Genomic DNA, 27,376 nt, shown 5'->3' on the forward strand with positions numbered 1-27,376 from the left:
GCATGACTAAATAATCAACTGCAGGAACTATCACCAAAACTAAATCTATTTTAGAAACAATTCTATTAATGTGTTCACTGTCTTTGTAGTAGGCATGAGGTAAATTAACTTTTATTGTTATGGCATACTGGAAATGCAAGAATTGAAGCTAGTTTTAAATAAAAAACTGCTTTTAATACTGATACTTATACTTATCTGTAAACTCTCATCCAACTCATTTACAAATGATAAGTTCAAAATATGGTTGTTCGCACATTTGTACAACCTAAAACCTGAGTGATTCTTTGTGATACCTATGGTAATAAAGTGAATTAGAAGTGATGTTTGAACCAGCAGCCATGCTCTTTACAGTTCTACTCCTTATGTATGTTCTGTTTTATTATGCCATATCGTTGATATCTAATGATGCATTTAGGTTATCCTTTTGCACTTCATGCATCTTGACATGTCAGTATCGTTCTTGAATGTGATTAGAAAAGAAAGGAATAACAGGTGATGGTTAAATGCAATAAAGAAAATCCCTAATATATCTAAATATAAATCTAAATATATTAAAGATAAGATACTCCTATGGAAAACATTTTTGTCATCACTGCGAGAGGTCATCAACAACTCTGAACCTAACAAAGCACCTTTCTCAACTGAAGCAAACAATTCAACGTAAGTATGATTCTGCCATCTAAAAATATAGATTCTGATTGTACTAATAATTATGCAGTATTTTCTTGCTTATTAGCTTTTGAATTTCTTTTTTTAATCTGTCAGGCGGTTCTTAAGTTATTTGCATTGGTATCATCTGCTTTGTGTGGCATTATATGTCATTTCATTTGCATGTTTATTTAAAGGTTTTTTTCTTTATTTTAATTTGAAACAATGGGGGTGGAATATTTTGTCACCTTTCTGAGCTAACAAGTTCTGTTGTTATTTACAGCTCTGAATGGGGCATGCTGTTACTTTTAAAAGATGATTAAGTGCTAGAGTAAAGTAACTACACTTTAATATCTTCAAAGGTAGGTACAATCATTTTTAATTAGTTTTATTGCACTGGTCTTCTTGTGTTTTTTTAAATCAAGTTTTCAATGGCAAACTGTGAATATGTTTAGTTCATAATTTTTTTTTACTTAGTTGCAGTACATATAATTTCACTAAGTATTATAAGTATTCTGTTCTCAGAGTTTGAACTTAAGGCAGCATATATTCAAGAGTAGTAATAAATTAATCAAAATCCTTTATAGTTTAAGATATAAATGTATCTGTCATTTAACACTCTTCAAAGAATGTTGATTTATCAATTATGGTATATAATGGAGAAGGCACAGCAAAACCCTAAAGGAAGAAAAAGCAACATGCATTTGCAAGGACAATGTATTGAGTTGTGTCAGTGAAGGAGGGAAGTGTGCCTTCAGGGGGCAATCAACCTGTACATATATCAGTTGTCCCAGATGGAAGTAAGCTAGATGCTAGGAGGAAGTGGATATTAATCCCCTAGGATGCTAGATGTTAGGCAAAATAGCACAAACTATGGGAATATGGGCCTCTTCTAGAGAATAATTTTATAATGTTAAAAGACTACCAGGCTGATAAAGAACAGCATATGCTCAAAAGCTGAGAGAAAAAATCACGGTGACCTCTTAAGAGATTAGACAGCAGGAGGACTGCCCAGAAATACAGAGATATCAGGGACTGCTAGGGGGACCTCTAACCTGGTATTCCTGTTCTAAAATAAGACTGCCTCGACCCCGGCTGTGATTAGTATAATGCAGCTGAAGATACACTTTTGACACTTCCTTTTAAGGCTCAGTAATCGATCAGAGGTGAGGCTATTTGACACACTGAACTACTACATAGCAGGTTCTGATTGTTAAGACAAGATGTAAGCTGAGGCAAGTGCTAAACTGGTGGGAGGAAGAAAGAACAACATCAAAGTAGAGAGAGAAACAAAGAGAAGTGAGTGGGAAATAAGTGCTTTATGGTTGTTAAAGGTTGGACAACTGGTAGAAGGGAGGAAAAACAGTAAAGACCCAGTTAGGCTTGGTAATAATTTTATTTTGTTATATTGTACTTTCTTTGTTTAGATTGTTTACTTTGTTCTGTTTCAGACTGTGATTTTTCTCTGACATGCATCTATTTTTTGTTTCATTGCTCTTTGTTATTTTTGAATTCATATTTTTCAGGATTTTATATCATTTTACATTTGCCTAATATGTAATAATTATGTATTGTCACTTTAAATGTATGCCCATTCTGTGTATTCTGAGGGCAGTATCTCAAGAGCTGGGGGCCACCCTTATGTAACCACAGATAAGACCTGCTAGAGAAGAGGATCTCACACAGTGGTGCATTGAGGTTGGACTGAGGCCTTTTCTAAGTATGTTTTGTACTCTGTCACTCCTGGTTTTTGAGGATTATTTTCTCTGTTTTGGATTCTGCTCTTTGAATTGTAATTTTTAGACTTGTTTCCTGTGGATTGCTTTTTGACCATTTTTGTTTAGTTTTCTATCTTGGTCATAAATATTTTCATTTACAAAGAATTTGGTAAGGCACTTCTCTCCTTTGTATAAAAATTTAGAAATTTTTTTGTAAAATTTCCTGTATTTTGAACTTTTATATCCAGCTTCCCTTTTTGGGCTTGTGCAGGTTTAAGCCAAGAGGTAGGATTTGGGTGGACTAGCTGGATTGAGATGTGCCACTTCCAGGCTCTCCATTAAAGAACCTGGCCCTTTCACTAAGTTTGTGACTTTGCTTCATTTGTTTATGACAGTTATCATAAATTATCATAAATTTCATAAAATTTCATTTTTCCAAACCTTTTTTAAAACATGGCAAGAATTTATTAATATAATTATAATTTGTAATTGACTCTCCATTGGTGTTAATTATTACATGTTTTTTCTGCTCATGTTTGGTTTTCTTTTTCTTTTTCTCTTGGTTGGGAGTTGAGTTTTGTATTTTTTTTTGTATATCTATTTTTCTTTGCTTTCTCTGGATTTTTTAAGTAAACTGCTTAAGGTATGTGTTATGATATTATTATTTAATTTGATTCAGTACTGATTCAGTACTATGACTATGTAATGTTGCGCTGTTCAAAAAAAATAGATATTTATATAGTTTGCTTCCTTAACATTACTCTCCTTAGCATTAAAAGTGTCAGAGCAATAGCATCATCTACTTATATACTAATGTGCAAAAGTTTAGAATCTACTATTTTTAGTAGAAATTAATACTGTAGTGGAGCCACATAGGTATTGTTTATTGTGTTGCACCCAGTCGCGTCTCGTCTCAGCACCCCGTTTAAACTAATGCATGTCTGTTTAAATGTCGAGAAACAGGGAAGGGTGCTGCAAGGAGGCAGCGACCCCATGGACACATCAGGACCAGGATTTTACCAGTTACATCCGGCTCATCATTATTTAAACCATCAGGAGGGAAAGAAGAGGAGGAAGGAGAAAGACGGAGATTTCATTTACCAACAACCACTCATCATTTTCTGCCACTATTTACATCACGCCTTGATCCAGTTTTGCTTCTCATTCCACTGGAATCACAACAGCCCAATCATCGCCAGAAACCCTGGGGTTGGACATTATTATCCGTCTTTCGCCGAGGAAGCACGGTGAGGTTGTTCTCTTTTTTCTGGGAGATTCAAACACATCTATTTTTGATCAGTCATCCGTATTCTGGATTTAACCGGTCTCAATTTCACGCCATTGACATTCAGATTAGTCAGTATTATTTGTGTTTTGTGTTTGCTATACGTTTTGAGGGGCAAAGGAGGTTTTTTCGTTATTATATATGTAGTGTTTTCACTTTTGGTGGAGGGATATATATATATAGATATATTTTATGTCGGGCATTTGTAGTATTGCTTTTGTTAATGTGCTTCATTTAATATATTTCTACACTTTTTTACATATCTGCCTTTGTTTACTAGTCTTTAAACCTTCGATTGGGAAAGATGGAAAATATTAATTGTCAGAGGTGCGGCTTGGTATAGGTAAGTTTCTCAGTAATTCATCCAGGCCACAGGTCCCGGTAGTGTGGCTGCTAGCTGGATAAGGGGTCGGCCGTTACAATACTTTATTTTTTAATCTAGGTAAAATTTCCATCCATTCATCCATTTTCCAACCCGCTGAATCTGAACACAGGGTCACGGGGGTCTGCTGGAGCCAATCCCAGCCAACACAGGGCACAAGGCAGGAACCAATCCCGGGCAGGGGGCCAACCCACCGCAGAAGGTAACATTATATTAATTTTAAAACATAGCCATGTTGTACATGGTTGTTATTGCTTGAAATGACTGATTTATAATTTTGTAGCTTAAGTGTCCAGCATTGCTAATATAAATAAAAAAGGGAATACATTCTTTTAGAAATGCAACATGGCTAAACAAAACTCACAATGAGACAAAAAGACATACTCCGCGAAGTAGAAACCATATGTTTGTATGGTTATTTTTATATATTTTAAGCCCTTATAAACCCTCCCACACTGTTAACATTATTAGAGCCCTCTAGACATGAAATAACACCCTTTAGTCAAAAGTTTAAACTGTGCTCCATGACAAGACAGAGATGACAGTTCTTTCTCATAATTAAAAGAATGCAAAATATCTTCTCTTCAAAGGAGTGCCGTCAGGAGCAGAAAATGTCAGAGAGAGAGAGAGCGAGATAAAAGCAAACAATCAAAAAATCAATACGTGCTTTTAAGTATGCCGAAGCACCGCGATAAAGCGTCATTTTGTAGAGGAGCCTCCGTATCTTCTAGGCAAACAGCCTCTGTGCAAACAGACCCTCTGCTCACACCCCCTCCGTCAGGCGCAGAGAATGTCAGAGAGGATGAGAGACCGAGAAAAGCAAACAATGAAGCACCGCGCGGAAAGCATATCTTATATCATTGAGGAGTTTTAGTTAATATGTAATACATGCTCTGATTGGGTAGCTTCTAAGCCATCCGCCAATAGCGTCCCTTGTATGAAATCAACTGGGCAAACAAACTGAGGAAGCATGTAACCTAAATTAAAAGACCCACTGTCCGCAGAAATCCGCGAACCAGCAGAAAATCCACGATATATATTTAGATATGCTTACATTTAAAATCCGCGATAGAGTGAAGTCGAAGCGCGATATAGCGAGGGATTACTGTATATATATATATATATATGTACATGAAATTCGGTTCAGCCATTCTTGCCTGATTAGTGAACAAACAATCAAACAAATATACATCCAAACAACATGCAATTTTATTTATACAGATTATTCACTTATGACTGCACAGCCCCATTTGCAGTATCCTTTACTCCTGTAACCTAACAGTAAAAGTGCTTCAGCTCACTCTTCATAAATCATGTTAAAATGCTAATTGATTATTAGAGAATCCTTTGCATTAGCATACTGTTATTCTGTTCAATAAGGCAAGTAAATTATCCTTCCTTGGGTTTCACTGTACTGGAATTATTAAACTTCAGTTCTTGGCTTTAAAATGGCCTAAACAAAGCAGCTTTCCTACGAAACCTGTCAGCCTACTATTGTTTTATGAAAAAAAGGTTATTTCATTTGACAGATTGGGAAAAAACTCAAGATTTTATAGACCGGTATTCAACATTATCTTGAGAGAAGAGGGAAATGTGGCTCTAACCAGGGCAGAAAAAGAAGTGGAAATCCCAGATGCAGAACTACACAAGAGGATAAGTCCATCAAAGTTTATAGTTTGAGAAACAGATGCCTTACAGGTAATCAGCTGGCTGCTTTCTTAAATAGTTCATACTAAATACCAGCTTCATAATCAATGACAAGAAACATTGCCAACTTAGACATATCTGTCAATAATGCTTTTTTACAGTCATCTTCTGTCTGATGTCTGGTTTCTTTTGCCCATTTTTACCTTTTCTTTGAATCTGCTATTTTCAGATATGGCTGTTTCTTTGAAATTCTGCCTCTAAGGCCTGCATCCCAGAGTCTTTTTAGCATACATGCGGTTTGAGATGTTCCAAGGGTACCTGGCCCTTTAATTATGGATGAAAACTTTTAAAGTTATTCTCGACTCCAAAAGTGTTCCAAAATATATACAGTGCATCCGGAAAGTATTCACAGCGCATCACTTTTTTCCACATTTTGTTATGTTACAGCCTTATTCCAAAATGGATTAAATTAAATTAAATTAAAGGCACATGGCAGCCCACCTGGAGTTTGCCAAAAGGCACCTGAAACACTCTCAGACTATGAGAAACAAAATTCTTTGGTCTGATGAGACAAAGATTGAACTCTTTGGTGTGAATGTCAGGTGTCACGTTTGGAGGAAACCAGGCACCGCTCATCACCAGGCCAATACCATCCCTACAATGAAGCATGGTGGTGGCAGTATCATGCTGTGGGGATGTTTTTCAGCGGCAGGAACTACGAGACTAGTCAGGATAAAGGGAAAGATGACTGCAGCAATGTACAGAGACATCCTGGATGAAAACCTGCTCCAGAGCGCTCTTGACCTCAGACTGGGGTGACGGACATCTTTCAGCAGGACAACGACCCTAAGCACACAGCCAAGATATCAAAGGAGTGGCTTCAGCACAACTCTGTGAAAGTCCTTAAGTGGCCCAGCCAGAGCCCAGACTTGAATCCGATTGAACATTGGCTGTGCACCGACGCTTCCTATCCAACCTGATGGAGCTTGAGAGGTGCTGCAAAGAGGAATGGGCGAAACTGGCCAAGGATAGGTGTGCCAAGCTTGTGGCATCATATTCAAAAAGACTTGAGGCTGTAATTGCTGCCAAAGGTGCATCGACAAGAGTATGGAGCAAAGGTTGTGAATACTTATGTACATGTGATTTCTCAGTTTTTTTTATTTTTAATAAATTTGCAAAAACCTCAAGTAAACTTTTTTCATGTTGTCATTATGGGGTGTTGTGTGTAGAGTTCTGAGGAAAAAAATGAATTTAATCCATTTTGGAATAAGGCTGTAACATATCAAAATGTGGAAAAAGTGTGAATACTTTCTGGATGTACTGTATATTTTAAATTTACTTATACTATTTTGTTAGTCTAATATACTGTATGTAAACTGCATAAGTAAAAGCACTTTTTTTTAAACAAGCTACAATATTCACAAGTGTTTCATATTTTACACAGTAAATTAAAAATATAAAGTATATTTTATTTTCATTGTTTGAAGGCAACGATATACTCGACTTTTTGTAACTTTACTAAAAGCTTCTAGAGAGCTGGAGTTACCTTTTAATCAGGTAAATATAGACTATAGTAGGAGGCAGACCAGGGCATATTTCATTTTCAAAAGACCTGTGTACTACATTTAAAAGTCACTGGGCATCAATGCACAGATAGAAGAAATGTCAGATGAAGAAATAAAAACAAATTTATATTTTACTTTATAATTAATATTTAGACCCCCGTGACCCTGTAGTTAGGATATAGCGGGTTAGATAATGGGTGGATGCATGAATTAATATGTGCTATTTTTCAAAATTGCCATAAATATGTTATGTTTAACATTTCGAAATTGTATTTAGTAAGTATATAAACACAAATAACATGTAATGCCACTTTTTAAAGATTTATTACACTTCAAAGTTACACAGTGCAAAATGAATACTACTCTGCTGGATATTTAAATTATCTTACTAACTGAAAGGTCTCACTCCTTCTGAGAAATATTCTAGAGAAGCCATTTCTCAGATGAATTGCATTGTAGAAAATAAATTTGGAAAGATGCATACTGTTAAACCCACAAATACTGGACTACATATTATATGCTACTGAGCAATGTTGAAACAAAAGTGTTTCTTTTGTGAAAAAAACAATAAAGGTACACTTAAAAATACAATATACAGTGGACGGCTTTTAATGGAGTTAATCTAAGTGGGGTGCAGAATCATTTACATCTGTTGTCATTAGAAACATTATAATGAAATCATTAAAGCAGAAATATAGCTAAATCACAATCACACATATTCTGTGTGTCTAACAGATGTGTAAAAAATATCAGATTGTTTGTGAGAGGTGACGTTGTTTCCAGTCGCATTTCCAAGTGTTTTCATGAGGTTATTTTTATCTTGTCAAATGCCTCACAGTTTCTCATGTAAATTTTATTAATTTTTAGCAATTATAAATAGGTTTAAGAAACAACTTCTGTGTTTAAATATTTTACATCTTTGGAACAACATGCAAGTCTAATGTCCAGGTTTTCTGTGTTCTTTTGATAGGAAGCACCAATCTATCGAATGCACTCAAAGTAATAGAAGAAAGAATGGAAACAGACTAATTGCTTGAATGTAAATATAACTTTAATAATTGATTATTAATTATTAATTATTATTATTATTACTATTATTATATTTATTTTTGCCTGCTGTAAAATGGACTTTATCTCTTCTACTTTAGTAAAATTAAATTGACCAAATTAAATATTTTTCTTTAGTCTAAACAAAACAGTTCTCTTTATATGTAATTGTAGCAGATCATTTGCTTAAACTAATATCAATATTTAATTAGCATGTTCTAATGAAAATACCTTGCTTAAGTAGGTCTCAGTATAAACTGCATTAGGCTTGAATATATGCTGTAAAGGTCCTGGTAAGAATTCTGCTGATTTCTGGATATAAACAATATCAACCAACTTAAAATAGGTCTTTCAAATATCCCATAGGCATTCCTAGTTAGCTGTTCCTGAATTTTCCTTTTTAAATACAGCTAACTGTAAATAAATAAGTATTTAGAACTGAGTATGATATTTGATCAAAATATTGTCACAAATGCACATTGGAAGACCTTCCTGCAGCTTCAGTCGAGGTATAATCCACTGAGACAAGAGGGAGTGCTGTTGTGCTAAAATGTATCTCCTTATTTCTCTGCAGTGCTCAAGCAACCTGCTGGATGGAGCTCCTCTAGCAGCAACTTAATTCCTGAAACACTTTATTACCTGAGTTCTCGCATACAAGACAATGAATTAAATTTTTTTTTTAATTTATTTAGTTGGTACCCCAAACTTTCGTCCTGTCTGAAGTGCTGTCATTTTTGGTTATATATGTCAAAATGAAAACTGCATTGGATGTTCTTAAAGAAAAATATTTAATGCAAAGTATAAAATATATACACTCACAGGGCAAATTAAAATGTCTGTACACCAGCTTATTTATGTAATTATCTAGTCATCCAATAATGTGACAGCAGTACAATGCATAAATCATAAAGATATAGTCAGAAGCTTCAGTTAATGTTCACATCAAACACCAGAATGGGGACAAAATGTGATCTCAGTGATTTCGACCTGGCCTGATTGTTGTTTCCAGAAAATTTGGTTACGGAATTTGTGCACACAGCAGTCTCTAGAATTTATTCAGACTGTTGTATAATTCAAAAACTACATCCAGTGAGCAGTTGTTGAGAAGTAGTGCCAGAAGAGAATGGCCACACTGGTTTGAGCTGACAGAAAGGCTACGGAAACTCAGATAACGACTCTGTACACATGTGTTGTGCAGAAAAGCATCTCAGAATGCACAACACATTGAACCTCGAGGCAGACAAGGTACAACAATAGAAGACCACATCGGGGTCCTCTCCTTAAGTGAATTAGTGAATTAGTTTTAACATGGATGAATAAGTTGCAGCTGTCAATAATGCTGAGGCATAGTACAGTATGTACTTTATCACCATTTTCAAACATATTGTGCTTTTGTTTGTATGGGTCACTGAATGTAACTGACGGTGTACACAGCTGTGCAAAAAGCTCTATCACAGGCAAGCAATTAGATCTGCAGTTGGCGCTATGACTAAATGGTCAGTCATGCAACTTGTAATTTGCAGCACAGACAACACAGGCAAGTCCTTAGCTGGGACAGCTTGTGTTTCATAATCATCAGAAGTGTATATGCATGCCATCATTACTGTATGTCTTTTGCAATTCAAGGAGGTTCTGTATCTTTCTAAAAAGCTGCAGGAAGTTTAAACATAGGAGCTAAATGCTGTACTGTACATCCCTGTGGTTCAGATAGGTTTAAAATAGTTTAAAGTGTTTGTGTTTTGTAAATTATTTTGTTTGTTTCCTGCCTTGCACCCTGCGTTGGCTGGGATTGGCTCCAGCAGACCCCCGTGACCCTGTAGTTAGGCTATAGTGGGTTGGATAATGAATGGATGGATTTCTTCATCTTCAATTGCTTTCCTATTACCAGATATTTTCCAGTGCAAGTTTTAACTTAAATATATTCAGTAATAACAGAACTATTTATATATATATATATATATATATATATATATATATATATATATATATATATATATATATATTGTCAGGGATGCCAGGGGCCATGACCCGGCCGGGACGCCAGGAGGGACCGGAAAAGGGTCAGAGCCCTGCCTGGATCACGGGGTTTGCCTTCCGGGTTGCTTTGGGGCCACGGGTCAAGGGCATGGAAGCCTTTCCTGTAGGGGCCCGTGGTCACCGCCAGGAGGCACCCCAGTGCCTTGGGACTTGTTGCCCCAGCACTTCCGCCACACCAGGAAGTGCTGGGGAAGATATGACGGCGCCGGAGAGCAGCCGGGAGGACAGCGGCACTTCCGCCACGCTGGGGCGTGGCCAAGAGAGGAATGCCGGGAACACCTGGTGCTCATCCGGGACTTGTATAAAAGGGGCCGTCTCCCTCCAGTCATAGCTGGAGTCGGGTGGAAGCAGGACAAAGCTCAGGAGGAGAGTGGAGGCGGCCCGAAGACAAGGCATTGTGGCCAGGACTGTTTGGGGGTTTTGTGCACGTAATTAGGGTCTGTGTGACCAAATAGACTGGGGTCTTTGTGACCATAATTTGTAAATATTGTTTTAAATAAAGCGTGTGGTGGTTTGAGAAACAACATGTCCGCCTGTCTGTGCCGGTGCCGTTCACAATATATATATATATATATATATATATATATATATATATATATATATATATTGTGGAATATGGCCAGCATGTCATCCCGGCCAACACCCCCAAGCCACCAGGTAGAGCCCTTCCTGCAGCATGGAGGTGCACCGAATGCCAGCAGGGAATACTGGACAATGTAGTTTTTATTCTCAGCCCTGTTGGATACCTTGGGGTCCGCTAGAGGACGCTGCAGGGAGGCACAGAGACTATTTTCCTTATGCCCAGGAAGTACGTCAGAGTCATGTGGACAAAGGGAACGATGTGCTTCCTGGGTGAAGAAAAGAAGGATTTTTATCTGACCCAGAAGTGTTCCAAGTCACATGGACAGAGAGGGTGAAACACTTCCGGGTCAAGGACTATAAAAAGGACAGTGAAACACCAGTGTTGAGCTGAGTTGGGAGGAAGGATGGCTAAGTGTCTGGGAAAGGAGGATTGATTATTGATTTATTATTGTGTTTATTTATGATTATAGTGGAGTGAAGAGTGCTTGGTGCACACTATTATTATAAAATAAACTCATATTGGACTTTTATCTGGTGTCTAACATCTGGTCTGAGGGTTCAAGGGGTCGAACAGTGCCCCTGTCTTTCATAATATATATTTAAATATAAATACACACTCAATGGCCACAATATTAGGTACACATGCTCAACTGCTTGTTAATGCAAATATCCAATCAGCCAATCACATGGCAGCATGTAGACATTGTCAAGGCAGCCTCCTGAGGTTCAAACCGAGCATTAGAATGGGGAAGAAAGGTGATTTAAATCAATTTGAATGTGGCATGGTTGTTGGTGCCAGATGTGGTGGTCTGAGTATTTCAGAAACTGATGATATACTGGGATTTTCACACACAACCATCTCTAGGGTTTACAGAAAATGGTCCAAAAAAGGGAAAATATCTAGCAAGCAGCAGTTCTCTGGGCAAAAATGCCTTGTTGATGCCGGTACTCACAGCCAGTCCAGTCAGCTAAGTGCAGGCAACTAAGGCTACAATTTGCACAGGCTCCTCAAAAATGGACAATAACAGATTGGAAAATGTTGCCTGTTCTGATGAGTTTCGATTTCTGCTTTGACATTTGGATGGTAGGGTTAGAATTTGGCATCAACAACATGAAAGCATGGATCCATCCTGTCTGGTATCAATGGTTCAGACTTTTGGTGGTGGTGTAATGGTGTGGGGTATATTTTCTTGATACACTTTTGGCCCCTTAAATCCAATTGAACATTGTCTAACTGTCACAGCCTACTTGAGTACTGTTACTGACCATGTTCATCCCTTTATGACTGTAGTGTACCCATTTTCTGATGGCCACTTCCAACAGGATAACATGCCATGTCACAAAGCTCATATATCTTAAACTGGTTTCCTGAACATGACAATGAGTTCAGTGTACTCAAAATTGCCTCCACAGTTATTATATCTTAATCCAACAAAGTAGCTTTGGGAAGTGGTGGAATAGGAGATTTGCATACTAGATGTGCAGCTGACAAATCTGCAGAAACTGTGTGATCGCATCATGTCAATATGGGCCAAAATCTCTGAGGAATGTTTCCAGCACCTTGAATCTATGCCACGAAGAATTATAGCAGTTTATTAGGTGTACATAATTAATACATACTTTATAAGATATATGAATGGCAGAGGAAAAAATAGGCCTGAATAGAATGTCAATACTCACACATGCTTTACGTTTCACATTTTTGAACAGTTGGAGGTGTAAACCTGCAAATAAGGTGTTTGCAAATTTGGCAAAAAGATGACTAAGTTTAAATTTATTTTGACTGTGTGTGTTTCCAAAAACAAAGATGTGAACAAATGAGCTAACACTATGCAAAAGTGGTACTTAAAGTATTTGCCAATATTGTAATCAAACATTTTCTATAAGAAAACAAAGTTTTGTTGAAATGTTTAAATCTAAATTGGATTCCAGATTATCTATAGGATGTAACTACAGTACTGTATCTCAGTTTGTTCTAATTTCTTCTATTTTATAAACATTAACCATGAACAAATTATTTAAGCACCATGTGTAAAGTTTTATGTCTCACTATTAAAGTATATCTGTGATTAACGGTTACATTTTAAATAATTTATCAATGTATTATCATCAACATATATAAATAATACTTAAACTGAAGGTGAAACTCTATGCATTTATGTGTATGTTCTAAAGTAATAAAGCCAGAAATCTAAAATACATAAAACTGAACAGTAAATAAAATTGAATAAAGTGCAAAAAGCCTATTAAAATCTCTGTCAATGCCTTTTGTTCTAGGTGTCAAAGTTGATCTACACTACTAATTTAATCTGTCCTTTTCTAATTTATCTATCCTTTTTTCACTTTTAATTTTGAATTCAAATTTTAATTTTATCCAACAGCATGATCTCATCTAATGTTGCCTTTATACGATGAACCGACATTTCGGTCTTCGGAAGTGACCACCCTAAATTCTGCAACTATGGCCTGTTTCTTCCAGCATCTTCAGGTTACAGATTTTTAAATGTAGAAGTTATTGTCCAAGTAAGTAGTTAGTATTTTGAAAACCGCACTCAATTATTTTAAGGACTTCTTCATATCTTTTACACAGTGGTGATAATTGTCAAAACAGCAATAGCTGATGGAAACAATGCAAGCAGTTTTGCAGCTCTCAGACTGACTACATGAGTAGCCATTGCTGATTCAGGAAAATGGAGCTGGATTAAAAAAACTTGATGTTACCATTCATGCTAATTGCTCTTAAAAGTTGTTTACAAGAAGAGTACTTAGGAAGAAAGTCAAAGGCATTTAGAATGATATTGGCTTTTCACTGTAGTAAAAACAGTAACATCTTTAGGTACTGAAGCAAATTGATTTTAAGTCATTTATTTCTCTAATTCTGTGGTGGGCTGGCTCCCTGCCCGGGGTTTGTTTCCTGCCTTGCACCCTGTGTTGGCTGGGATTGGCTCCAGCAGACCCCCTTGACCCTGTAGTTAGGATATAGCGGGTTGGATAATGGATGGATATTTCTCTAAATTGTCTAAATGGGGGTGGTTGTAGAGGATTTCATTTGGAGATAACAATGTATATCCTGGAGTAAAAGTATGTTAATTTAGTCTAGTTATATCTAAAACATTTACAATTCTATCTATATATATATATAATTCTATAATTCACTAAGGCAAGACACCCATGGAAAACATGCCGGAAGGGACATGGATTCACTAAGCTGCCGACAAGTAAGACACCTATGGCGCACGCAGAAAGGAGTCACACCCACCAACTCCAAGAAGTAAGCAGTCTTTAAAAACCGAGTTTTCTGTTACGACACATGACCGCGTGCACCATAGCAAACTGTTTTATACGCTACATACAGCAATTCGCATCCGAGACAAACATGCATCTTCTTAGATGCTCCTGCAGGAACACGGAAAGTCTACGTGAGTCACAGGTGCATCTGGACTGTGCAAAGACGACAACGACTCATGTGACGAGTTGGAGGTGGGAAAATGAGCGATGGCGGTTCGCCAGTTTTCAGTCACAGACGATTGTGTGTTGGTTTTTTCCGTGCATTGCTACAATGTTGCTTTTTTTGCTGATTTATTACATTACCGATTTTTCAAATGTTAATTTTCTCCCTGTGCTTAAAAATCATTAAAAAACCGGCCTGATTATGCGGCGTATGGTACGCCGTGGGTTGGCTAGTATTGTATATTTCAGAAAGAGAATTAAAAAATGCATCAAAAATTAAAGGATAAGTTCAGTATTCAAGTCAAAGCTATTTCTTCACAAAGACAGTATATACAGTATGGTTTTGCCATGCTAAACTGTGTTCTACAGTTAAGCATTTTCTATACATTTAAAAAAAATATCTTGCCCGCACTCGCAATTTACAACAAAGGCAATGAGGCGTTTAGAATCACCGGAAGATACAGGCATAGAAACTTACATAAAACATCCATTTTTCACGCTAAGACTATTGTTGAGTGTTGATCCGTGTCTTGCAATTGTCCACACAATGTAATATAGTGTATACATGTAATTTTTAACAAACATTTTAAAAAATTATGAGATTTAGCCATTTTAAAGTAAAACCAACTCTACCCACTACTTCAGCATTCACCTTCTTCCACAATAACCTTTCATCCCTCTAGTTTCCTCTTGAAACACAAAGTCACAGTAAACTGTTTATGCAACATGGTTGGTTTTGTTTTTATTTCTTTCCATATTTACCGTATATACTCACAGATAAATTCTCCCGCAGATAAGTCGGGACTTGATTTTACAGTAGAATTTCTGGTATTTTATAATGTCAGTCATATAGCTTGAATGCGAAAAACTCACGTTATTGGTACAAGGGATTATAATATGCTAACGCCCACCTGAGAGATTAACCACGGAGCACACTGCCTTTTTTTTCTCTGTGGGTGCTCCTAACCTCTCTCTCTATTGTGCCTACGTGACCACACGGTAATACCTGAACTATTCCAAAGCAATGTTTGCACTGATTTGTGTTTTTTGTATCACACACCCTCATACACCTTTATTGTAAGAGCATCCCTTATGTACAATGAAGCTGGTTTTAAATTAAACGTAATTAAAATAGCAAAAGAAATTGGTAAGTTCGCTGCTGCAGCAAAATTCGATGCATCTGAGAAACTGATGTGAGATTGGAGGAAGGCAAGAAGATGTAAAAAAAAAAATGTGTCGCATTTTTGAATGGGTATATAAGTCAGGGTCTGATTTTATCATTGATTTTTTGGGTTTCGAGACACGATTTATACGTGAGTATATACGGTAAGTGAAAACTTGCACAAGCAAACAAAAAGCATATACTTACCTTGGAGTACTAGGAATTGCAATAAAATGATGATTTCCTCCTTTACTGAAATTCAAAGAGGACATATTCAGTAAGTTTTTAGGCTTTTTTATCCGGTGGTACTTTATGTCCCATTACCTCCATTGTAAAGATCCAGTGTAGGAAGGATATTTTTAAAGATTTATTAAAAAAAATGCATAACTTAAGAACACAGTTTCATGAGGAAAATAAATATATGCCATGTTTGTGAAGAAATAAGTTTGATTTGAAAAATGACAGTCTTATCCCTTAACACAAAGCAGGTAAAGTCATTTAAGAACTGGAATTATATGGTAATGGTTCTACTCATTACCCTTACTGCACTATTTTTAATTAATGGAATTGTAAGTGAATAATTCATCCACTTTACAATATACCATTTCAGTAGTCAATTATTGATGAGTCCAATGAAAGAAATAACCTCACATGATGAAGTATTTTAGGAAACTGATTTAATTTTGAAATACTTCTAAACTTTAGAAAGCAGAGAAAAGTGAAAAAGTGAAACCTAAAGGTTAAACCTGCAAAAGACAAAACATGTATTTTGGATAGATTTTTTTAGCTAGGAGTATTTAGTATTACACTAATACTCATTAAAGTAAATTATTTTTTAGAATAAAAATATAGATAATTATCCTTCATTTATTAAATTAATTATGTAGTTGAAGTAGTACTATTGGTATTGCATGATAAATACTGTTGAGTGTCATCGGTATATTAATGAGATAATATGTTCTTTATGAAATACACCTCTTAATGACAATAAAGAAAAATGAAAAACAATATGGTCATAGAAATTTGACACAGTGCCTTATTGTAGAGAGAAACACCTTCTTCTTTCAGCTGCTCCCGTTAGGGGTTGCCACAGCGGATCATCTTCTTCCATATCTTTCTGTCCTCTACATCTTGTTCTGTTACACCCATCACCTGCATGTCCTTTCTCACCACATCCATAAACCTTCTCTTAGGTCTTCCTCTTTTTCTCTTCCCTGGTAGCTCTGTCCTTAGCATCCTTCTCCCAGTACACTCAGCATCTCTCCTCTGCACATGTCCAAACCAATGCAATCTCATCTCTCTGACTTTGTCTCCCAACTGTCCAACTTGAGCTGACCATCTAATGTACTCATTTCTAATGTTCTCATTTCATTTCTCTCTCTCTCTCTATTGTAGAAAGAAACATATTGAAAACAATTTGGTAAATAAGAAATAAGCCAAGTATTGTGCTTGATAGGGCAACTAGAATTTAAATCCTGTGAAAAATTCTACAGTGTGATCAACAGCATCAAAAGCAGCACTCAAGTCTAAAAGTATATTAATGGTGGCAGAATAGAGTAGAATGTCATCATCAACACAGTTAAATGCTGTTTCTATGTTGTAATCCAGGATAACACCAGCCTTAATATATTTTTAAGATAACACTGAAGTTGTACATTTATAATATTCCCAACAACTTTAAAAAGAAAAAGTTAATTTGAAATTGGTCTGCAATTCTTAACATTAGAACCTGAATCTGATTTCTTTAATAGAGATCGAACAGCAGATTATCTTTTTTGAACCATTATGTATGAGTATATTACTTTCCATTCCTAAAACGTTTTAGTATTTAAACTTTATGTCATAGCCAAAATGTAATAATCAATTAGCAAAATGAATTTATTTGAGACTCTATCTTGATACAGACTGTATTTTTTTTAAATATATACAACCTTTTTGAGCAATATAATTGTTAACTCTTTCTGTATATTCATGAATAGCTCGTCAGACTAATCTTCATGTACATTTTTTATAGAATATGCTATTTTTAGTTCTATCTTTTATCCTGCAGAAACATTAGTAAATGAAAATGTATTGAGTATATAAAGGAAACTTTAATTGTGCCATTTTTGAAGGTATATTTGAAATTGCACTCGTTACAGTAAATACTGAGGTTTTTTAATGCACATAAAAATGTTTGACATTGAATTATTTAACAGTATAAAAGTCATTTTCAATAACAGTACCTGCAGTGAGCTGGCGCCCTGCCCAGGGTTTGTTTCCTGCCTTGCGCCCTGTGTTGGCTGGGATTGGCTCCAGCAGACCCCCGTGACCCTGTAATTAGGATATAGTGGGTTGGATGATGGATGGATATCAGTACCTTCATATACTGTGTTAAAATGAGGAATTTACAAAAAATAAATTTTATCTAATTCGCTCATCCCATCAGTTAAAAGTACATTCCTTTAGAATTGAAATACATGATTTGCATGAATTTCAGAAGTACGATAATACATTTTTAAATATACCATACCTTTTATTTATTAGTATGTAATGAGAAAAGGATGAAAAAAATCATAGCATCTTCTGCATTCGAAAGCAGAAGATGTAAAATGGGAATCCACGTTATTGATCTGGAAAGTGTAGCCATCAAGTTCTGTCAACTCCCGCTTGGGCTGTAGATTATTTGCTGGATGATGTTTGGCACTGCATTACTCAACTTCTTATTGAATTTTAGGTAGTGAACATGCAGCTACAAGTCCAGTTCAGCATTTTTCAGCTAAACTAAGGATCATTACAGCTCTAATTTAAAACCATATATTGATTCTCTCTATGGCCAATTGGTCTGTTGCATACAAAGTTTAGTTTTGGAGAAAGAACATCTGCACAGTAATGATAATGACCAAATTATGCCGTGAAGCTATTGCAAAACAAAGACAAATTGAAACTCTAGTTGATTATAAAGTTGCCTTTCCAACTTAACAATATTTGTCTCGGGTAAACCTGTTTTCATTTTGAATAACAACAGGTTAAAACTGAACTTAGGTCCTTACCTAACTAACCACCGTATTTTTATTTGTCAATATCATTAGGAAAGATAACACACATTACAGAGCAGTAAGCAAATCTTCATTTATTATCATGTCCCAGATGTGAAAGTTTTTTTTTTTTATCCAGTCTTATCTTCAGTTTTATCCATTCTCCCTTGGGAAACATCTTTCAAAACATTTAATCAGGTATGCAGATGGTGCCGAAATTTACTGTTTAGTCAATACTGTTCAATCATTAGAATCTGAGGAAATGTTTAAGGGTAGCTGATAAAGTATATTGACTTCACTGTTGACAGAGCAACATTAAGTCCTTTTGGCCAAGCACAGATGCCATAAAAATGTTTAATTTGTTTTTAAAAACTGCTTCAGTCTGACTAAGTAAAATGCGAGTATGCAGCCATTATATATTCCTCCTATTTACATTAAGTATTCATGCTGTAATTTATTGTCTCCTGCTTAATTTTTCAAACAAAAAAAACAGCACATTTTGTACAAAGACCATGCAATGTAAAATTTAGCCAAGTATTCCTGTTTAACTTCATGCTTTTTGTTACTTACCTCCATAATCAGCAACTGACCACCCTTTCTTTTTGACATTAGTCTAATACACCTTTAAATGACAAAAGTCAGGGGTAACTCCAAAAGTCCTAATGTTAACAGATACTGGTTGAGTTAAAGGAACATCTTCAGTCCTATTCTAATATAGGGCCTTAACGCAAACCTGCATTTCATTTAGATATCTACACCAATCTAGAAATATAAGCTATCCACTATTCAACAGATATTCTTGTCTAGATTATTTAAGAACTATTGATAATAAAAGGAAGAACTGCATATCCATCATTAGACTTTCTAATGTACTGTTCCAAAAAGTTTAATAAAGTCTGCTCCCCCAGTGGTTTAGTGGTATAGTTTTTAGCACACAGCTACCATACAGCTCCAGAATCCTGGGTCTGAATCCTGGCCTGGCCAATGCCTGTGTAGAGTTAACACACATTTTCTACATGTAGATTTTTGCTCCTGATAGTTTCATTTTTATCCTTCAGTACATTCCAAAGATGTGCATGTTAGGATAAATGTCAACCGTAAAATGGCCCTGTAAGAATGAATGTGGCAGTATGCATGAAAAGTGCTATACAATGGACTAACACTATGTAGGTATGTTTACTAAGTTCTTTCCAGTACTGCCTGAATAGACACCAGCTCTCCACAACCATGAATTGGACAAGAAGAAGATGGCGCCTGGTTGCATATTGTGGTAAACAGATCTGGAATATTTTACTGAGTTGTGAGTCTATGAAATTCAGGAAGACTTTCAAAATTGTAGGCCTTGGGAAGAAAAGCTTAAATATTACCAGCAGTGTATCCAATGATTGGTTAACGCATAGTACTGTCAGCTTTGTTTTTTATGACAAATGTTATTATGATAAACTCTTGAATAAAGTACAAAACAAGACAGAACAAATCACCCAAACCACAACAAAAATCCCCAATCCCAACACTGTCACTCTAAACCACAGCAGAAACCAGTAAAAGAAAGGCTTGTGGTATATGAGGGAGCATGTGCCTTTTGGAGGAGTACACACAAGTGACCTCAGTGAACCCCAGAGATAGAAAGAGAAGAAGAAAAGGAATTAAAAAGTAGGGTAATAGAGTCTATTACTGGGCAAGATGAAGTTCCAAGCCACACTGCAGACAGCTCATTAAAAATTACAATAAGAAGATAGGATTTCTAAACACCCAGTGACAGAAAGCCTCTTCTGCTATTGATGCAAAGCAAACAAACTTTTGTTGGAAATCAAAAAGAAAAGACATGTCTAGGAGGAGACAGACTTGTTGCAAGATAGGATGGCTAATCAACAGAAAACAGATTGGAAAAACTAAAAGTGCAGACCTAAAAACAAGCACTGGATAGCACTCCCAGAACATTTTTATAAATTTCTCATGGGCTGATCTTGAGCATAATTGACAGTTTGGCTAGACTCATGGCATGTTTTTGTGGATAGTAAGATTAAAAACAATGCACACATTTGAATTAAATGTGTTTATCGCCTTAGGTTTTGGAAGACAGAAAGAAATATTCTAAAAAATAGAATTCCAAAAATGGAAGTATACTGAGGGTTGGTCACACTACCAAACTGAAATTTTGGTAAGGGGTAGTGAGCTGTTTGACAACTGTCTTGGCTTGAAAAATGGATGTATCTGGTAAGTTTTTAGGCTTTTCCTCCATGCCCCATATCCTCCATTGTGGAGAGCCAGAGTGGGCAACATAGATTTGAAATTGATAGAAAGAGCTTAACTTTAGGACACAAATTCACATGGAAAATGCATATACGAGGTAAGATACAAAAATAACCAAACTGGGCTTGGTGTTTTCCTGGAAAACCGTCTGAAGGTCGTCCAGACGTGAATCATAGAACAATATCCCCTCCTACATGCCTTCGCAAACTGCCGACCGGCTAGGTACAGTATATCCTGTGAATAGCCTAGTCAGTATCTGCACAACAATCGCTGCACGAGTTGCTGCAATAATGTTGGGTGAAAAATCGAACAGCAAATCAACGTCAAATTTCTTGCGAATTTCTCTTTTTTCGTAAAGCAATTTTTGACTGACAAAAACATTCCTGTCCTCCATCATCCTCCCTATTCACCTCGATTTAGCTCCCTGTGATTTTTGCTTTTTCCCAAAAATCAAAAGTGACCTGAAGAGAAACATTTTTCTTCAATGGATGAAGTGAAGACAAAAATGGCAAGCCTGTTGAAGAGCCTCAAGTAAGAAGACTTCCAGCACTGACAGATACTGTACGTATGGAGTGGTGTAGAGATTGGGATGGGGAGTATATAGAAGGTGTCAATGTTTAGAATGCTGTAATTCAGCAATAAATATATTTTTTACCAATCCAGGTATTTTTGTGTTTCACCTCGTATGGCATGCTTTTGAAGAAATAACTTTGACTTGAAAAATGCCAATTTGATATTGATGCAAAAAACTATGTACAGTGGAACCTCGGTTCACGACCATAATTCGTTCCAGAACTTTGGTCGTGAACCGAAGCAGTTTTCCCCCATAGGATTGTATGTAAATACAATTAATCCGTTCCAGACCGTACAAACTGTATGTAAATATGTAAAAATATGTAAAGATTAAGCACAAATATAGTTAATTACACCATAGAATCCACAGTGTAATAGTAAACTAATGTAAAAACATTGAATAACACTGACACAAAACACCCAGGCTCCCTGATCAGCTACACGAGCTGGCTCGCTCGCGCTCTCTCTCTGTAGCACACACACCACCAAAGCCCCTCCCTCCCTGCCTCCCTCCCTCCCTCAGCTACAGGAGCAGGCTGGCTCACGCGCTCTCTCTCTCTGTGTAGCGCGAGCGCGCACACACACACACACACCTATCCTCCCCCCATCCCTTCCCTGTCAGCTGCCCGTGCTCTCTCTGCGCTTGCTCACTAGTGCTCTCTAATCTCTCTGTAGCACGTGCTCGCAGCATTTTTTTAAAAATGAGTTTTAAGCACAGCAGAAAAAAAAGGAACAAATCCGAAGCGCTTGCAAAAACCAACTCACAAGCAAACAAAAATAACATTGCAGGAGATCACGCTATTAAACCTAAAGCCTGATCGCTGTAAACAATGTTGTTCAAATGAGTTTTAAGCACAGCAGAAACAAAAACATCGCACAAATCCGAACTTCATTTAAAAACCAACTTGCAAGCAACCAAAAAAGTAACATTGCAACAAATCACACGATGAAGTCCTCCATGTAAACAATATTTAATGAGTTTTAAGCACAAGGAAAAAAGCAAACATTTGAAAAAGAGAAATGTAACATCGCACCTAATCGCTATAAAAACTCCATCTGTAAACCTTTCATGAGTTTTAAGCACAAGGAAAAAAGCGAACATTTGAAAAAAGAGAAAAATAACATTGCAACAAATCGCATTATGAACTAAAAAAATTACTTTTGAAAAATCCGTAATACAAAACCACCAAGAAAACTAACCTTGCATGAAACGAGTTCTGGCATGAAGTGTTTTCCTTCAGGTGTTTTCTCTCTTGTGATTTCTTGGGTTTCTGGTGCTTTTAGCTGTTTAACTGGTGGGAGTGAAAGCCTCATGCAGCCATTCCAAAAAGAACGTTCTTGTGACCCTCCACATTACTGGCAGTCTGGCTTTGTTTACATTATACTGCTTGAAAGCACGAGGGTTCTCCGATTGGTAAATGAGTAAACTGGTAAACAATTTTTCCACCTTTTGTAATTTCTTTCTTTACTTCGATTTCAATTTTCTTCAAAACTTTCTTCTGACCACTCTCCACTTGCTTAGAAGCCATAGTTAACTGCAAAAGCACACAAAATACTGTAGAGCACAAAGAAAGTGCACGTCTTATTGAAAACAATGAACAAGGAGCGTCTTTGCTTAAATGAAAAAGCATGGCAGCTCTCTTTCTCTTTCAGGCTGCCTGTGGGGGGAGGGGGATGGTTTCACTTGCACTACAGCCTACAGATAGGCAGGCAAACACGTGCAGCAATCTCCTCCTCCCCCTTCCCAGCAGGCACGTGCTCGCTCGCTCTTGCTCTCTCTCTCTCTCTCAACTGAGGACGCAAGGGAAACTGGCTTGTTCAGCAAACACGTGAAGCAATCTCCTCCTCCCCCTCCCTAGCAGGCACGTGCTCGCTCGCTCTTTCTCTCTCTCTCTTTCTCTCTCTCTTTCAGCTCAGCTTGCAGGCAGGCAAGGGAACCTGGCTTGTTCGTATACTGAGTGTGTGGTTGTGAACCGAGGCAAAAGTTTGCCGATCTTTTTGGCCGTGAACCGAGTTGTACGTGAACCGGGACGTTCGTGAACCGAGGTTCCACTGTACAGTGGAGCCTCAGTTCACGAATGTCTCGGTACACATACAACTCGGTTTACGAGAAAAAAGTTCACCAAACTTTTGCCTCGGTTCACGACCACACACTCGGTATACAAACAAGCCAGTTTCCCTTTCGGTTTGTACATGTTCAGTCTCTCCCTGTGCATTTCCTGTGCAGCGAGCGAGCGAGCGAGCAAGATAGAGAGCGCGACACACACACAGGCAGCGGTAGAGAGAGCAGGACGCACACACACACAAAGGCAGCACAAGACGCAGACACACACACACAGAGGCAGCACGAGAGAGAGCTGGACGCATTAAGGTAGGATGGCAGTTAAAGAATGCACTGGGCTTGATTTTGTTTTCACTTCTGTTTCCAGCGATCGGTTTGTAGCATGCATTGTTGCAGTGTTGTTTTTCTTGGTGGTTTATTAAATTATGGATTTTTTCAAATGTTCATTTTTTCCCTGTGCTTAAAACTCATTAAAGTGCTTTTAGCCAGCGGTTGGTAGCGCCATAGCGCAAACTAATTGCAGTGTTAGTTTTCCCTGTTGTTCAAGGTTTTCTCAGTTGTATTCAATGTTTTTACATTTAGTTTACTATTACACTGTGCATTCTATGGTTTAATTAACTATATTTGTGCTTAAAAACTTAAAAAATATATATTTACATACAGTTCGTATGGTCTGGAACGGATTAATTGTATTTACATACAATCCTATGGGGGAAATTGCTTCGGTTCACAACCAAATCGGTTTACGACCAGAGTTTTAGAACGAATTTTGGTCGTGAACCGAGGTCCTACTGTAATTATTTCCCCTTGGGATTAATAAAGTATCTATCTATCTATCTATCTAATTAGTTTAATAGCTAAAATTTACAAGTCTTAATGTCTTATTAAAAGGAATCTGAAATTATTATTTTTATATAAGCAAAAAATGTATTTCAAAATATGTTTTTAAAAAGACTATATATTGTATATTCCTGGTGGTCAACTCCAGTTCCTGCACTATTTTTTAACCCCCTCTACCAACCAAACAATTAAACAAATTTTACATTTTCAACACTATGAGTTCATATTAGAATGGAGGCAAACATGTGTCTCCTCTACTTTGTCAGATTTGGGTTTGACAGACTCGTTTAGACTGCTTAATCCTACTGTCAAGACTTTTCTCTTTTTTCCCCTGCTGTCATAAATCTAGCTGAAGAAGTGACTGCATTTTTATTTCTCAGCAGCTCAAATGCATGTGGTCTTCTCATCACAAGAGTAGTTTCTTTCCTTGCGTATGAAATGATAGTTGAGAAGTTGAAATAAAGCATCACTATTTGGCCTTTGTAGGAAATTATAGTATGTAAGATAAGGAAATTGCATTTGCTTCAGCATAAATCATGCAAGGGGACAACTGCTTTTGTCTGTCAAGAACACAGCTCTTAAGAATTTCTGTGACATGTGTAATATTTTCATAAGAATGTTGGCTCTTAAACTTATGCTAATGTTAAGGTTTTCATAAGGTTACCCCAATGTTAAAATATTTTCTAAAAATCAGTCTAAAAATGTACATATTAACCATTGTATACATGAGACTTTTAGGAAACACTATTACATACCTTGGGTCATAAGTAACCCTGCATCTATACATACAAAAATCAAGCAACAAGTAATCATAACTGTGCAAAGCTTTATTGGATATTTCTTTCCCGAATGCTATACATTTTTTTAACTGATTTTAATATTTCCTACAAAACCTAAATAATAGCAAATTACTGTATACAGTCATATTGTGCTTCTCAGATACTCGTTACAACATGGCTCCTGGTACACACTGCAGCAATCAACTGTTTTACAGTCCAGTTATCCTGGACATATGTTACACCTGCTGTGTGTTTTGTTCACATTCCCTTCTATAAGAAAATGCTTCAAGAGTGGTGGCTGGTGCTGTTTCACCAGTGTCTGCTGTAATTGCTTGCTCCGCTTCACCTGCAATTACCTCCTCAACCTCCTCAACTGAGCTCTGTCAGGATCTCATGGCATCACCGATTACAAATGCAACACTTAAAATGCACAGATAAAAATGCTGACACATTACCGTATCTGGGGTCACTAGCACGCCTATATATTTTAGGCAAATAAATGATCATGATGAAACAATTTTGAACTATTTTGGCATATGCTTGGTTGTAAATTGTTGAGGATGAAAAAAGGCATTCCTGGGGTGCACAATATATCATATGACCCTGTGAGAGCTGTAAACAGAATATCACAGGTCGCTAGTGACCCAAGGTATGTTTGAAAGGGTCAATGAAGGGGACCCCAAGTATGTTTTTTTCACATTTTCTGATATCAAGAAAATGTTAAGAGAAACATCATGAAGTTATTGATGATCGCTCTTTACTCCATTTGATGAACTGATTTCTGACCTTAATGCTCATGTTTTAGGTGTCTGATGTGTAAAACGAGTAGGTTTCAAAGTACAAAGGTAAGATAACTCTGTATGCCTAAACATTTCTAGTATACTTTATTTAGCTGTTTATATCACATTGTTCCAACACTGTTATTGTATGTTTTTGAATTTGCCATTAATAAATTGTTAATTATTATATGATGTGACTCTGTCCCTGCATAATATCATTATAATTAATGCTTGATAGGTAAAGCCCTTTCTTGAAGGCAAACAACTTTGAGGTTTGAGATCTGAACATTCATTTGTTGAGTATACTCTAATAGTTAGGCTTTGAATAATATGCTAAGGTTTTAGTGTGAAGTTTTGTTGTAAAGCACACACTAATTAAATAGCACTTAACCTCTGAGGTTATACAGTATATGAAAATGTGACTTCTGGCAATAACTGCGTTGGTTTCTAGGAGATATAAACTTAAGCATTGTATATGACAGTAAGTTACACTAGTTCAAATACCACAGTATCATACAATTAATTAATCTCATACAAGTAAAATTACTCTTTCAGGCTAAAAATAATAATCTAGAGCATAGACATTCACAGGAAAGTTTGCAGGGGGTGTCAATATTTTGTGTGAAATCTGAAAATTAACTAACATTTGTGGAGAGCAACAATACCATTACTTGTTGTGCCTTGGTAATTCCAGTCCTAATCCATTAACACAAATACAGAAACACTGAAAAATAATATACCTTGGGTTTCCAGGGAAAAGCATGTACCAGCCATGGGCCCTTTTGACCCCCTGACCCCCTTAAATGCCCATTACATTAGCCACTGTTTTGTCGTTGGTTAGGAGACGCAAGACTGTAGTGAAGCTTTCTGTGCTGATAAAATTAACATCTGTTTAAATAACTAGGTAAAATGTCTAGACCTTAAGTTAAATTAAGAAATTCTCAAGGACACCTTGTGGTCCAAGTAATTAAGTAATTAAAGTAAAATCAGAGATCATAAGCTAGGTAGTCATGCTTTGAGGCCTAAATCCTGTCAGAGTACTTGTCCAAGAATGAAAAGATGGCTAGCTGAAATATTTTCAAAAAAATCATTGGAATTTGGTTTTAAATATTTATCTTTATGCCAAAGGATGCTGCATAGTTTTCAGGTTTTTTAATCATTTTGCTATGAGATTCAATTAAACTTATCAAATTTTAAACTCCTGTGAGCTTCTGTTTTATTTATCCTGGGCTTCTTTCATGTCATTCTGCATGGTACTTTGCTCACACTGAAAACTTTATATGACTGAATCACACATATCTGCAAGCTCTTCTGAGGTAATACATAATATCACATTATCGAGCAGCAGTTTCCTCTAGCACTTGACTCAGGGTTAGGTTGTGCATGTTAGCAGTTAAAAGATAAACTCCTAACCAGCTGCCATATATGAAAAGGGTTAGAGTAAGCCAAAGTGCAATTATGAATAAGAATTTCCTGTTTTTCTTTGATATGGTGCTTTTGATAGAGAGCATTCTTGGAGAGTTTCTCAAATTACCACATTTAAAATGATC

General features: G+C 36.6%; 2 long non-coding RNA genes across 2 annotated transcripts; both read left to right on the forward strand.

Annotated features, from left to right (window-relative positions):
- Window positions 1-3,035: 3,035 nt before the first annotated feature.
- LOC120532204 lies at window positions 3,036-4,128 on the forward strand. The gene is made up of 3 exons (XR_005634253.1): window positions 3,036-3,613; window positions 3,932-3,994; window positions 4,094-4,128. It is a non-coding gene; the product is annotated as an uncharacterized LOC120532204 (long non-coding RNA).
- A 65-nt stretch (window positions 4,129-4,193) lies between these two features.
- LOC120532206 lies at window positions 4,194-9,530 on the forward strand. The gene is made up of 4 exons (XR_005634254.1): window positions 4,194-4,235; window positions 5,563-5,731; window positions 8,216-8,284; window positions 8,867-9,530. It is a non-coding gene; the product is annotated as an uncharacterized LOC120532206 (long non-coding RNA).
- The last annotated feature ends 17,846 nt before the right edge of the window (window positions 9,531-27,376 follow it).

This window comes from Polypterus senegalus, chromosome 7, assembly GCF_016835505.1.
Source record: "Polypterus senegalus isolate Bchr_013 chromosome 7, ASM1683550v1, whole genome shotgun sequence".
Taxonomy (NCBI): domain Eukaryota; kingdom Metazoa; phylum Chordata; class Cladistia; order Polypteriformes; family Polypteridae; genus Polypterus; species Polypterus senegalus.